Below are 15,203 nucleotides of genomic sequence, written 5' to 3'. Positions count from 1 at the left end.
GTGCAGGAATAGAGCCTTTTGCAATGTAATATAGGAGAATTAGGTACTGTAAAACAATTATGTAGAACCATGCAGACAGTAGATGGCTTTCCACTGTTAAATGTGATTACAATAAGCAACTATTGCTATTTAATTTAAACAATTAGAACAGAGAATTTAAAAAGGCTACATTTTTGGAAAATGAACTTTTCCCGGAGGTCCACAGGAAGCATCACAGAATGGCACATTTCCTGCTGTGGCAACTTCATTTCTAAAAAGAATGCACCAAGATAATCATAAGGATACCCTGTGGTACCAGGTTATAAATTAAGTCAGTACCAGCCTACTTCCTCCTTTCACAACATACGTGAACTTCCAGAAAGTATTATTTTCCTTAGCAAGATTAACGCCCTCCCAAAAGATTCTGAGATGGCCATCTTATTTCTCTGAGAAACTCTGAACAATAGTGCATGATTACAAATAACATTTTTCATGTGGCTTTCCATACCTTACTTAGAAACAGCACTGGAGAAGTAAAAAAAACAAACCATCAGATGACCTGCAATGAGATGGGTGGTGCTGCTGCTAAGATAATTACCCACTAACCTGAACCCAAGATGCATTTCATTTTGTAATCAATACTTTAAAATTGTGTAATATGTCATTTTCTGTACAGTCATAAATAAAACCCAATATGGTTTTATCCTATTGTAGAGGTTTCCATGTAACTTCTGTTTACATCACAGCAATGTAAAATCAGTCAAAGCAATCTCCTTAACACGTAGCTGAACTCTGACATTTAAACATAGCACTTCAGCAGCCAGGTGTTTCCTTTTATTCAAGTCTAAGGCCATAAGATCAGCCCCTTGTCTTTTCAGCAAATATGGATATTTTGGCACAGGCTCAGACACTGTTTTCAGGAAATATAAGAAAGAAAAACCGATGACCACATCTCTAAGCCCATCACTGCTTTAGACTGTAAATTGTTTACATACTATTGGCGCATCACTGCTGGATGAAGATTTACATCTTGTGAAGAAGTTTTCAGGCTCTGGGGGTTTTTTTTCGTCATCTTTTTTTTTTTAATCTTAAGCATAAATGTATTTTGCTGAGAAAGAGCTGTGTGGTGACTTGTAACTGCTGGCAATACACTGTTCATAACCCACACACACACACTGAGAGGGCGGGGGGAAACACTGGCACTGGCTTTTAGGCAAATTGGATTGCTGGGGAAATCACAGTGTAAGGCAGGAGGCTGTGCAGCCCAGTCAGGAGGAGTGAGAGAATAGTCCCTATCTAGAGACAGGATAAATGGGTAGAAACCTGAGGAAGCCCCTGGAGTGTACCACAAAGGGGAAAATACAGGTACAGCTACATTACCCATTTCCCAATAGGATAAACTGAGGTACAGAGAAATTTTAAGTGACCTGAACAATCTTCAGTAATTGGTGGGAAGGAGAAAAGTGAGAGCAAGCAAGGAAGTCAATTATAAAAATCTGTACTAACATGATATCTTTGCTTATAATGTTCTGCTCTGTACCATAGCGTATTTTATAAAGGAAAAAAAAAACCTAAGAGGCTCTAATTGTCATCAATTCATTGTATTACAAAAAATGCTGTAAAAAATGTCACTATAAAAACTTGGAGAGGCTGAAAGTTAAAAGATCAGTCTCAACACCTTTATTATGAGATTCTCTCCTCCTCGCCCCACCCAATAGAAACACTGGTCTAAGTCCGACAGTTCTTCCTTCTCCTTTCAAGCTTGCATTTCAAAACTCCCTGTGCAATCTTTCATTTCTTTTTAAAATGACAGGACATGGCGAGGTAAACTGTGTTTTTAGACTGCTGCAATTTATAAGGCAACACTGTTTTAAAATTTATTATGAAAGGTAATTAAATGGTTTAGATACTAGATATTCAAGTGCTGGAGCTTTCCAAAGACTGTGCCTATGGTAATTTAACACACATTACTGTAAGTCCATAACTTGGACTGAGAAAAGATAATTCACTCTGGAGCAGTGATAAGAAAAAAATTGATTTTTCACCAGTGCCATGGTTGGAATAGTGAGCATTCTTAGGAATACAAGAACAAATTAATTGACCTGCTGGATCAGACCCAAAGTTTATCTAGTCCACTACCACTTCTCTGATGGTGGCCAGTACCTTTGGACACATGTTGTGTTGTACTTTAGACAGGAACGAAACTGGGCAGCATCTCAGCCCGACCAGCTGAGATTCCATCTTCTCCCAGAATACAGCATTTTAGTGGAATATAAACGTGTATGTCAGATGTAGACAATTAAGGTTCCTAAATTTTATGGTTCTGGTGATGTCTTCTGTGCAAACTTTGGGACTGATTCTTCCCCACTGAGGAGAGTAGCAGTTTTGCCATTAATTTCATTGGGATCAAGTCTGAGCGTTTTGACTCATGCTGCACACTGAGATGTTTCCCTAGCTTTCCAACATTTTTTGGCCTCTTACTACAATTTAAATGTTGCTTTTTTCACCTCTTTAGTTCCCATGCATTTTTATTCCATTACAGAAGACAACATTTTGGTACCATTTCAGAGGGTTATCAGGTCTATATAGCTACATAAACTAAGGGTCTGATTCTGCCAACGCAAGCATAACTTTACTCACATGCACAAATTCTAGTGAGCTTAGTGGGACTCCATGACACAGAAGCCCCACCCCGGCTGCAATCAACTCTCATGTCAGGCCCGACAAACTCATTACACATAACACATCTTACAGGATATGTATCAATAAGGAATGACATGTAAGGTATCTACAGACAGCTTGTGACTTAATCAGGACTCAGTCATTGTGAGATGTATGTATGGTGTAGCCTGATCTACAGATTATGTAATAATTATATTGATTGCTTAAGAATTCCCAGTTATCACTTTGAGGGTTTCCAGGTTCCTGTCCCAAGATCAGGCCCAGTATTATTCAAATTATTACATAGCCGGGAACCCCCATCTGCACAGTTGCAACACTCACACTATAGGAACTCCTCTCTATTTATTAATAGTTTATTAATACATTTAGCTCAGTCACAAGCACTCAAACTCAGTAAGGCAGACAGAGATACTACAGAATGTACATCTGCACAGCCATATACTCACACCATCTCCTTGCAGAACAACCTGAAAAGTTAGCTATCATCTTCTTCATCACCGTCACCTTCCCCCTCATCACCAGTGGCCATCATGTGGCACATCCCAAGGACTACATCCCTCTCTCCTACTGCCCCTGGGCTGGAATATAACTTCTTCCATATCTTACGCTGACACCACTACACTTAATGCATATTCAGTAAGGGTATTCCCTCTCTTCCTTATTTGTGTTTCCCCAATTTACTAATGTTGAGGTGCCCTTCTCTTCTGTTGAGTTTATTAATTATCTCAACTTCTTATCATATATGTCAATTCGTTGCCATGGCAGTCTTGTGGTTGGATGTTCTTTTCAAAAGTTTCCAAAATCTGGTGTTAGCTCATGTTTCTGTGGTTGGCTGATGTCATTATGGACAAAATTCCTCCTTACACTCTATTGCCAGTTCCTCAAAACTTAGGGGTTACCACTGGGCTGTTTATCTGTGCCAAAGTCCATAGGTCTCAAGCCTTATGTTAACTGCTGAAGCCAATGTCTTACAAGATATAGGCCTGTAGGTTCCTTGCATTACTGCAGAGTATAATAAAGGCATATTTTAATAAAGGCAAGCTAGCCCTAGGGGCTATAATAGGTAATACTGAAAGAACAATACTGTTTCTGAAAATATGCTTTATGACCTTGCAGTAAAAGTTAGTGGATAATATGTCTCAGGGATGGCCCATTCAAGCAGAAAGGAACTGTCACACCTCCCTAGTTAGTCGATAATGTTGTGCAAAGCGTAACTGTCAAGCCTTGCTCCATTCCAAAACCAATGGACAACTGCAAACAATCAAAATCACTTGGAAGTTAAAGAACATTGAATATTACATCAGACAGGGAATCGCTCTGTCTATTAATAGAGACAAAAGACTGTTTCAGTATAACACCGAGCGGGGAGAGGCACTCTGAATCCATTCACTGAGAAAACATCTCGTAGCAGGGGTGTTTTCATGAAAGCTCCTGTAAAGTTCCTGTAAAGCCAGCCAACTCTGCAAGAGACTGAACTCTGGGAGGAAAAAATACTTTATCAGTTAAGAAAGGCAACTCTTAGTAAGTGTAGACCCTAGTTTAAGTTTTGTTATTTTGTTTTGTATTATAACCATTTGTTTTCATCACATTCTCTAGTTTCTAGCTGAATCTCTATTCTTTCTTAAATAAACCTTCTTTTGTTTTATTATAAGTACTCACAAGTGTGGTATGTTATACAGGAGCATGGGGTTTAAGGTGAAACTGGTAATGGGAGGTACAGTGCTCCATTGGGGGCAAAGGATCAGGGATTTCTGAATCAGGGGAACGCTTCAAGGGAGTTGGGGACTGAGGCACAAATCTTGTTAACCTGCAAGACAAAGACAGGGCTGGCATAGCCCGGAGGAGAGTGCCTGACTGGCTGGCATTAGGGAACTGACCCAGTTACCACAAGCAAGACTCCCTCACGCTGGAGGCAGGCAGTAACAAGATGACTCACAGCTCTGCATAGCCTGAGAATGGTCACAGACTCATCTCATAAGTAAACTACACGTGTGCCTACATGTTTGCAGGATTTGGGCCCAAAGTCTTTTTTACGCCAAACAATTTCTTCCTCAAGCACCTCCACAACATGAGATCCCACAACGGTCAATAATCCACCTCCCACTGTGGTATCTGAACACCACCAGAATTACAAAAATATGCAATCAGACCAAAGACTGTATTCTTCCCTGGCACAGCATTCTGCCAAGAAAACATGACATATTTCTTGACTGATTTGCTGTCTTAAAAGGAGTTTTTTGTGGGAATGATACTGAGAAAAGGAGAGGCAAGTCTTAGGTGAGCTCTCTGAGGAAAGTTGGAACATACACAGCCATTCCAAAATCTGAAAGGTGACTACAGGAAGGTCATATATGTTTGGCCCCTAGAATGGTCAGAACCGAAGTCCCTAAGGGTATGTCTACACTGCAGCTGGCCGCATGCTTCTCAGTTCAGGTAGACCAGGGGTTCTCATACTGGGAGTCGGGACCCCTCAGGGGGTTGCGAGGTTATTACATGGTGGGGTCGCAAGCTGTCAGCCTCCACCCGGAATCCCGCTTTGCCTCGAGCTGTCAGCCTCCACCCAGAATCCCGCTTTGCCTCGAGCTGTCAGCCTCCACCCGGAATCCCGCTTTGCCTCGAGCTGTCAGCCTCCACCCGGAATCCCGCTTTGCCTCGAGCTGTCAGCCTCCACCCGGAATCCCGCTTTGCCTCGAGCTGTCAGCCTCCACCCGGAATCCCGCTTTGCCTCGAGCTGTCAGCCTCCACCCGGAATCCCGCTTTGCCTCGAGCTGTCAGCCTCCACCCAGAATCCCGCTTTGCCTCGAGCTGTCAGCCTCCACCCGGAATCCCGCTTTGCCTCGAGCTGTCAGCCTCCACCCGGAATCCCGCTTTGCCTCGAGCTGTCAGCCTCCACCCGGAATCCCGCTTTGCCTCCAGCATTTATAATGGTGTTAAATATATTAAAAAGTGTTTTTAATTTATAAGGGGAGGGGTCACACTTACGTGAAAGGGGTCACTGGTACAAAAGTTTGAGAACCACAGAGGTAGACCGACGTGGGCTAGCTCTGCTAGAGCTAACCTGCTAAAAATAGCAGAGTGGACACTGCAGCATGGGCAGTGGCACGAGCATAAAGCTGCCCAATAGCCTGGGTGTGAATTCGTGTAGCTAGCCCACACCACAACCTGTGCCACAACACCCACGCTGCTGTTCTTAGCACGCCAGCTTGAGTAGAGCTAGTGCATGTCTGTCTACCTGGGTTGGGAAGCACGCTCCCAGGTGCAGTGTAAACATACCGTAAGGATTATAGCTGTTAAGGTCTTTTCTGATCACAGAGGAGTAGTTTGTGAAACAATTCCATTTCAGGCCATTTAAAGCCTGGACTGGGAGTTTAAATCCAAGACATGATGATCAAAACATCATCATCTCTCAGGAATAGCAACATAAAGAAACAGGTTTAGTTCAAAGTAGAAAACAATCTCAGCAAACCCAAAAAGCTTATGACACGTTAGTAAACTTTCTATACTTGCATCTTTCTTTACTTCAGAAAGACCTAAGTTCTAAAGATCTAAGTTTTAAAACTCATGGTCAGAAAGCATTGGGCAAAATAAAACAAGAAAAAAGGGGAGGTGGTTTTTCTGGCACAATTTTAAAGACATATCACAATTCCTTAAACTCATTAGCATAGACAGATAGAACACTGGCCCCACAAGAGGATGAAGGACAAGTATCCTAGCAACGAGCTTCTTCTGAGGAACACAGAGCTTTCACTGTGCTCCAATAGGAAAATCAACACTTTGTTACCTGGTTTTAAAAACTCTATATATGGCTCTCGGAATAGACAGCAGTGTTAACATCGTATTTAATTTTAGAAAAATAAGACCTTGTTTCTTATTCTTCAGCAAATAAAATTCACTATGTTCCCACTCCCTTAACAATGCTGTGACAATAAAAAAATAACATTACTGAACATGACCTATAGAAACACGTTTCATATTTGAACAGCTATAAAACACAATGAAATTACTTACCTCCCTCTTGATGCAATGTTCTGCCCATTATTTCATGTTGAATCGTAAGTTGGTGAAGGATAATTGTTATCACTTGTATCGTATCCATAGATCTCATTTTACAAACCGAACAACTGAGGCTCGGAACTGGTAAGGTCACACACTCAGGGTAAAGCTACATCACGAGTTGGGTGCGATTACCCACAGAGTCGCAGTAGCCCAATGACAGCTAGCACGATTACCAACAGTAGTGCAGCCATGGTAGCACAGGCAACGGCAGAACAGCTGAGCAGTGCCAAGTACCCAGCACACGTCTGTACCCGGCACACCTCAGCCATGCCTCCAAGGCTGCTGCTGGTGCCCATGCCGCCATGGCTACATTGCTATTCAGACTTGTGCTACCACTCCTCAAGCCAGCATGAGTGTGAGGACACGAGCAGGGGAACCACATTCCTAGCTCACCGTGTAGATATAGCCTCAGTCAATTAGTGTTTGTTTTTTTTAATGAATTTTCACAGTTATTTAGGTACTAGGGTTAGAGCAGTGGTTCTCAAACTTTTGTACCGGTGACACCTTTCACACAGTAAGCCTTTGAGTGCAACCCCCCTTATAAATTAAGAACACTTGTTTATATATTTAACACTATTATAAATGCTGGAGGCAAAGCAGAGTTTGGGGTGGAGGCTGACAGCTCACGACCCCCCATGTAATAACCTCTCGACCCCCTGAGGGACCCCAACCCCCAGTTTGAGAACCTTTGGGTTAGAGAAAGGTCTGACCGAGAGGTCTACGCAGGGTGGAAAGCCAAAAAACACAAGTTCTAATCCCAGATCTGCTACAGATTCTCTCTGACACCTTAGGCAACTCTGTTAACCTCTCTGCCTCAATTTCCACATCTGTAATCTGATATTACTTGTACACCCACCTCCCAGGGGTGATGAGGCATAGTACTTAGAAGATAAAAAGTACTGCATAAGTGCTATGTATTATTGTTAGTTTTCACTGAAGTATGTCAAAATGGAAGACAAAAATGTACATCAATTAATATTCACACAGAAATTCAGTGCTGAGCACACAACAGCAGGAATGCCCAAACTACATACCTTGTGCAAACCTAGGCATGAATTCAGTGCACACTGAAGTCAGCAGAAAGACTCCCACTGACTTCAATGAGCATTGATAGTGCCTTCCTCTTATGCTGCCACACAAGGGTATAAGGAAGCATAAGACCTTCCTCTATCCCCTACCCACACCCCCTCTACTCTGTGCAGTCAACCTGCTTGCTTCTCTGGGTGCATGTGTGAAGCTGGCTCAGAAGAGGTACTATTTCTCCTGCATGATGGTGAGCAGAGAGGAGTAAGTAGTGGCTGGATTCTTGGTTCCACTTCCCAACATACCAGCCAGTGCAAGTGAGTTGATACAGGCAAAGTTGCAGACTGGAGGTGGAAGTAATCTGCTACTGGTGAAGAGCCACAGATTGCTTGTCCCCTGGATCAAGGGGGAAATCAAGTAGGAATTGAGAGTCTCCTTATATTGATCTAGACATAATCTCAACTTGGTCCTTAATGCCTGAGATATGTCTGTTTTTCTACCTTGCCTTCTTCATTCTGGTGGGCTGCTTATGTTAGTTTAATACTGGTTAGCCATTTAAGGGAATATTCTCATGACAGCAGAAACATAAAGGTCAAAGAGTGTTAAATGGGTACACCAAGGGATGATGATCTCCCTAATCAGTCTCCTGCCATCAAAAGAAACAGAAACCCAAAGATTTTTTAAAAATGAAATCATAGGGAAAAAACAAAAAAACACTCCTAGTTCTTGCAGATCTCCTTCTTGTATTGGGTTATAAAATCTCTATAATTTATGCAAAGAAGTCAGTGCAGAGATACAATCTGCCTATTGAAAAACTGAATGACTCACTCTACTGTGCAGCATTTCTAACTGGAATCTTTCAAAATACCATTTTTGGAGTTGATTTCTAAAATTATGCAATAGCATATCGAGCTCTGGGAATTAACCCAATCTGTTCAGAAGTTTTCCCAACTTTCAAAAGCCCAAATAATCAGGTCAAATCATATGCCAGGGTCTAGACCATGTAATTGCAGCAGTTTATAGGTACAGCCATTTCCTAGATTACAATATAAAGGATGGCAATTCAAAAAAAACAAGTTTCAGCCAACATTGCATGTATACGGAACCGATTACCTAGGCATTTAAGGCCACAATCCAGCAAAACACTCAAGCAAAGGAGGAATGCTGCCTTTGGAGCCAATGGGACTATTCACATGCTTAAAGTTCAGTACATATTTAAGTGATTTGCTAGATCAAGGTCTCAGTGCTGAACAAAGCAAGGAAGTAGCCAAAGAAACTAGTGCAACTGGTGTTTTCTCTCTACATTCCTCCACGCGACAGGAGAGTACAAATATGTATGCTCAACGTTATTTTTAAAATTTATTAAGTAGGAATGATTCCCGGAGAAAAAAGAAAATGGAAAAGGTGCGTCTTAAACTTCATTTCAGACCTAGCCAGGCTTGGGCTTAGTATGGCTCTTCCAACACGAGAGCTAGGGTCCTGCTATTGAGAAGACTCTGGCTCCCGCACTTGAGGGTCTAAACCGACGTCTCTGCAGCAGCATTGTCCCCACGGAGCATAGATGTCTTGGAGGGTTGCAGAAGGTAAGGTGAGCTCTGAGGGAGCCAGGCTGCAGTCATTCAAGGGGACTGCAGATTGGAATCAGGTGCAGGAATTCCCTTCTGGAGTGAATCGACAGCCAGCAGAATTGATCTTTGTAGAATATAAAGCAGGTTGTAAGTCTTCTGCTTTCTTGTGGAAGCTGTGTTTAGTCCATGTTAAGTGAGGTGCAGTCACCTAACTTGAAGGAGGCAAAAGCATGGATCACCATGGCTAGGTTCTCATCTGAGGGCGAATGATGCAAGTTTGTTAGTGAGAGAGGAGGAGAAATTCCTGGTCACTATGACAATGGCACGTCCAGGAGCAGTAATGAGTCCAGTTTGACCACAAGGTTTCAAGCCACTGTGGCAATCTGTAGTCCAATACCACTGATCGTAGTTGAGGTTAAGGTTTTCCCCTCCTTCGACTTTCATTCTGCCTTTTCTAGGTTTAAGCTTGAGAAAACTGCCCATATCTATTTACTGCTCTGTTCCACACACTGGGGCACCTTGGTGATGGTGGAAACGACAGTAAAAGCTTTTTTATCCGACATGTTGGGGGAAGGGGGGGGAGGGAAATTCCACTTAAGAGGGAGGGAGAGTTTGGGTGCGGGAGAGGGTGCGGTGTTGGGGCACAGGAGGCAGTACGGGCTCTGGGAGGAAGTTTGGGTGCAGAAGAGGGCTCAGAGCAGGAGCTTGGTGAGCAGGTGGTGTTTCAGGGTGCCGGATCTGGGGGGGGCGCTCACTTCCGGTGGCTCCCCTCAATCGGCGACCTGCCCCTGAGGCTCCTAGGTGGAGGGTCAGCAGGTGGCTGTGCACTGCCTCTGTCTCGCCCCAGGCACTGGCTCCGCAGCTCCCACAGGCCATGAACCACGTCCAATGGGAGCTGCGGGGGTGGCACCTGTGGACATGGAAATAAATAGTAGGTCTTTTTCCATCTAATTTCTCTGATTCTATGATGAATTCTCATTGGAATATCCCAGTACTGAACTCAAAAGCTTTTCACTTTTAATTAAAAAGAAAAGGGTGCCACAAGTCCTCCTTTTCTTTTTGCGGATGCAGACTAACACGGCTGCTACTCTGAAACCTGTCACTTTTAATTATAAATGATAAAGTTTATAGTTGCATCTACATAAATGATACCATCAGAAAAGAGTAATTTAATTCTTCTCTCTGGGAAAAGAGAAGGAAATAAGTGATTTCTCCATATTAAGTGAAAAATCAGCATGATCCTAGAGGCCAACCATTCTGTGCTATGGGAACAGAAGACTCCTCTGGCAGCTTTCCATTAATTCAAGAGCACCTCTCTTTCTCAAACTCCCACATGACAGAGAAAATGCTTGTGTAAAAATGCTAAACAGTGCCTAATACATAATTAAGGCTGGTTTCAGAGTAACAGCCATGTTAGTCTGTATTCGCAAAAAGAAAAGGAGTACTTGTGGCACCTTAGAGACTAACCAATTTATTTGAGCATAAGCTTTCGTGAGCTACAGCTCACTTCATCGGATGCATACTGTGGAAAGTACAGAAGATGTTTTTATACACACAAACCATGAAAAAATGGGTGTTTACCACTACAAAAGGTTTTGTAAAATCGTTTACTAAAATGGGGAGGGAAGAGGGTCCAGCACCCTGCCCCTCCCCCGACTGCAGCAGCAGGGACCCGAAGGGTCCCCACTGCCCCTGCAGAGATAGAGCGGGGAAGGGTTCCTGACCACCGCCGGTTGGGGAGCAGTAGGGGGACCTTCCAAATGCCACTGAGCAGCTCCAGGGTCCCTCTGCTGAGGCCAGACGCTGGGAGCTGTGGGGGTGGCTGCTCGTGGCCACTGAGTAGCTCCTGTGTCCCCACACCACCGCCAGCTGGGACGCTGTGGGGGTCCCCCTTCCAAAGGCACTGAGCAGCTCCAGGATCCCTCTGCCTGTGGTGGGGGGAGGGATTGGCTACTTGCAGTAGCTGAGCAGCTGCAGGGGGGGGGGGGTAGGGAGGGAGGGGCGGCTGCCAGCTGTGGCAGCTGGGGATCTTAGGGGTCCGCACCGGCACAGGTCAGTTGCGGGGTTCCCCCACGGCCCGCAGAGGCTGGGCTGCTGCAAGGGTCCCCTGCTGCTGGCTTCAGCAGATGTTACTGTTACTAGCGCATGCGGTCAGCAGTTTTTCACACTACAGGGCTAGTCAGCTGGGGGCCCCCAATGTCATGGAGGTTGCTGGAAGTCACGGATTCCGTGACCTCTGTAACATAATCGTAGCCTTATATATAATACATGGATATACACACCAGTACACAGGAAAAATATTGTTTTCAAGGCTTGTGAGCGTAAGAAGAAAAATGTTGCTTCCACTAAAGGAACTCAAAAATAATGAAATCTGTAACCTCGAGAAAATAAAATACCAGAAGGATGAATACTAATGTAATTGAATGAGTCACAACACATACTTTCATGATACCAGTGTAATATACTCTGTCTTGACTCAATGTCCTGCCTACTATGTATTACCCATCATACTCCTGAATAAAAATATAGATGTCAGTTTGTTTTTAAGCCTTTAACCCTATTTAATGTACAATAATTAAGGAAAAATGTGAACTAGTGAAGAACAAGAGTCTTGAGCTATCTGTTCCGCATTTGCTACAGAAAGCTAAATCCCCAGTAGAGGTGTTCAAAGGTGAATTGCTAAGGTTTTGCTAAAAATTGTAAAACTTGTACTTACAACAAAATCCCAAAATGGGGAGTGGGGGAGTATTTCTTGTTTGAAAATGTAATTAACACTGTATTTTAAGTCAGCCTGAAATGATAATTATTTCATATAGCCCCTAATGATCTGAGCTGCAGGCCTGCCAGTTGGAACAAATTACATCTTAAATATCATGAACACAAGTTTGAAAAAGTCGATCCATTTGAAAGCTTTATTCTAACTCCATCATTCCTCCCCACTTATTATCCTGTGAGATCCCCCCTTCAATGCAGCTGCTGGACGTGCACAAGTCCATGGGGCCGGACGAGTTGCATCCGAGAGTGCTGATGGAATTGGCGGCTGTGATTGCAGAGCCCTTGGCCATTATCTTTGAAAACTCGTGGCGAACGGGGGAAGTCCCAGATGACTGGAAAAAGGCTAATGTAGTGCCCATCTTTAAAAAAGGGAAGAAGGAGGATCCTGGGAACTACAGGCCAGTCAGCCTCACCTCAGTCCCTGGAAAAATCATGGAGCAGGTCCTCAAAGAATCAATCCTGAAGCACTTACATGAGAGGAAAGTGATCAGGAACAGTCAGCATGGATTCACCAAGGGAAGGTCATGCCTGACTAATCTAATCGCCTTTTATGATGAGATTACTGGTTCTGTGGATGAAGGGAAAGCAGTGGATGTATTGTTTCTTGACTTTAGCAAAGCTTTTGACACGGTCTCCCGCAGTATTCTTGTCAGCAAGTTAAGGAAGTATGGGCTGGATGAATGCACTATAAGGTGGGTAGAAAGCTGGCTAGATTGTCGGGCTCAACGGGTAGTGATCAATGGCTCCATGTCTAGTTGGCAGCCGGTGTCAAGTGGAGTGCCCCAGGGGTCGGTCCTGGGGCCGGTTTTGTTCAATATCTTCATAAATGATCTGGAGGATGGTGTAGATTGCACTCTCAGCAAATTTGCGGATGATACTAAACTAGGAAGAGTGGTAGATACGCTGGAGGGGAGGGATAGGATACAGAAGGACCTAGACAAATTGGAGGATTGGGCCAAAAGAAATCTGATGAGGTTCAATAAGGATAAGTGCAGGGTCCTGCACTTAGGACGGAAGAATCCAATGCACCGCTACAGACTAGGGACCAAATGGCTAGGCAGCAGTTCTGCGGAAAAGGACCTAGGGGTGACAGTGGACGAGAAGCTGGATATGAGTCAGCAGTGTGCCCTTGTTGCCAAGAAGGCCAATGGCATTTTGGGATGTATAAGTAGGGGCATAGCGAGCAGATCGAGGGACGTGATCGTTCCCCTCTATTCGACACTGGTGAGGCCTCATCTGGAGTACTGTGTCCAGTTTTGGGCCCCACACTACAAGAAGGATGTGGATAAATTGGAGAGAGTCCAGCGAAGGGCAACAAAAATGATTAGGGGTCTAGAGCACATGACTTATGAGGAGAGGCTGAGGGAGCTGGGATTGTTTAGTCTGCAGAAGAGAAGAATGAGGGGGGATTTGATAGCTGCTTTCAACTACCTGAAAGGGGGTTCCAAAGAGGATGGCTCTAGACTGTTCTCAATGGTAGCAGATGACAGAACGAGGAGTAATGGTCTCAAGTTGCAATGGGGGAGGTTTAGATTGGATATTAGGAAAAACTTTTTCACTAAGAGGGTGGTGAAACACTGGAATGCGTTACCTAGGGAGGTGGTAGAATCTCCTTCCTTAGAGGTTTTTAAGGTCAGGCTTGACAAAGCCCTGGCTGGGATGATTTAACTGGGAATTGGTCCTGCTTCGAGCAGGGGGTTGGACTAGATGACCTTCTGGGGTCCCTTCCAACCCTGATATTCTATGATTCTATGATTCTATGCAGGGCTAAGGGCAAGATCCAGTGGCTTGAAGTTGAAGCAAGACAGATTCAGACTAGAAATAAGATGAAAATAGTTAAATGGTGAGGGTAATCAATCATTGGAACTTATCAAAGATTGTGGTGGAGTCTCCATGTGTGGCAATTTTAAAATCAAGATTGCAAGTTTTTCTAAAAGATATGCTTGAGTTCAAATAGGAATTAATTCAAGGAAGTCCACAGCCTGTGTCATGCAACAGCCCAGACTAGATGATCCCAGTGACTCCTACAGGCCTTGTAATCTACGAATCTTGTAACTGAATTTGGATGGGTGAACTGCATGGAGGCAGATTCAGGATAGGAATTTAATGGTCTATCCACCCCTTAAACTATTTTTCTTTTAATAGGATTGCATCAGTTGTGTATATACTTTATAAAGCATTTGTATGTCACTGCATTACAAGGGTCTTTACAGAACAGGTTTCCTAACCTGAAGAGTTTATAATTTAAAGGCAACAACAGAAAATAGCTCAGAAGAGGGAGGGACTGGAAGTGATGAGAAGGAAGGACAGAAAGAACGTGTGATTTTATAAAGAGGTGTATTTTAAGGAGAGATGTGAATTACATGAAGTACAGTGCCCTCTCATTTAAAAGAATAATCTAAAGACACAAAATAAACTTGCAGTTACAATCATATCCTGACAGACTTAAACGATCAGTTGTTGCTACACCAAATTATTTCACCTGCCATGTCAATGTTTTAATACCTTAAATGCCAGATACCAAAAGAGGTTTTAAACTACAGACTCCATGAATAATGCTGGCTGTAATCCTATCCAACAATGCTACACATTTAACCCACAAAAGGCAGCAGCTGGCAGGCTATTGTTTTGTGTCTTGTAATTGGACAAAATACACAACAGAAATTATCCAAGCCAAAGTTCCATATATTTACTCGTGAACAGAAATTTTGGGTTAACCTGGAGATAAGGAGATCCAAGTTTGTCTGAAAGGCTTAAATCCATACAAGAAAATCATCAGATTCATCATGAAGTCATCTACCTGACATTTAAACACTTCAGTGCTAGATGGTAGCATTAACCCCAGCTCCGCATTGTGGGCAGTTCCCAGCTCCACCAGACTATGGTGATTGTAAGGAGGCACCTCAGAGCTCCCTGGTTTTGCAGCAATGGGGAACGCAATGCTTCCAGGGATGCACTGTGCTCTGCAGACCAGCACACAAGAGGTTGGCATGATATAGCTCCACCTACTCCTCAACTCTTCTCAGCATATTCACGCTGAGTGAAGCTTGCAGTGAAATTTTGCCACAACCTGTTGTCAATGTTCTTGTGGCAAATGGTCAATAAAAACATTAAACTTCT

At 43.6% G+C, this 15,203-nt stretch overlaps 1 protein-coding gene across 8 annotated transcripts in view; it reads right to left on the bottom strand.

The window, feature by feature from the left end:
- Nucleotides 1-15,203, bottom strand: part of CCNY (cyclin Y) — a 217,104-nt gene that overhangs the window by 78,724 nt on the left and 123,177 nt on the right. The window lies entirely within an intron of this gene.

Source organism: Chelonia mydas, chromosome 2 (genome assembly GCF_015237465.2).
Source record: "Chelonia mydas isolate rCheMyd1 chromosome 2, rCheMyd1.pri.v2, whole genome shotgun sequence".
NCBI lineage: Eukaryota > Metazoa > Chordata > Testudines > Cheloniidae > Chelonia > Chelonia mydas.
Note: the sequence above shows the minus strand (reverse complement) of the source record. Positions and strands in the feature narration are given on the sequence as shown.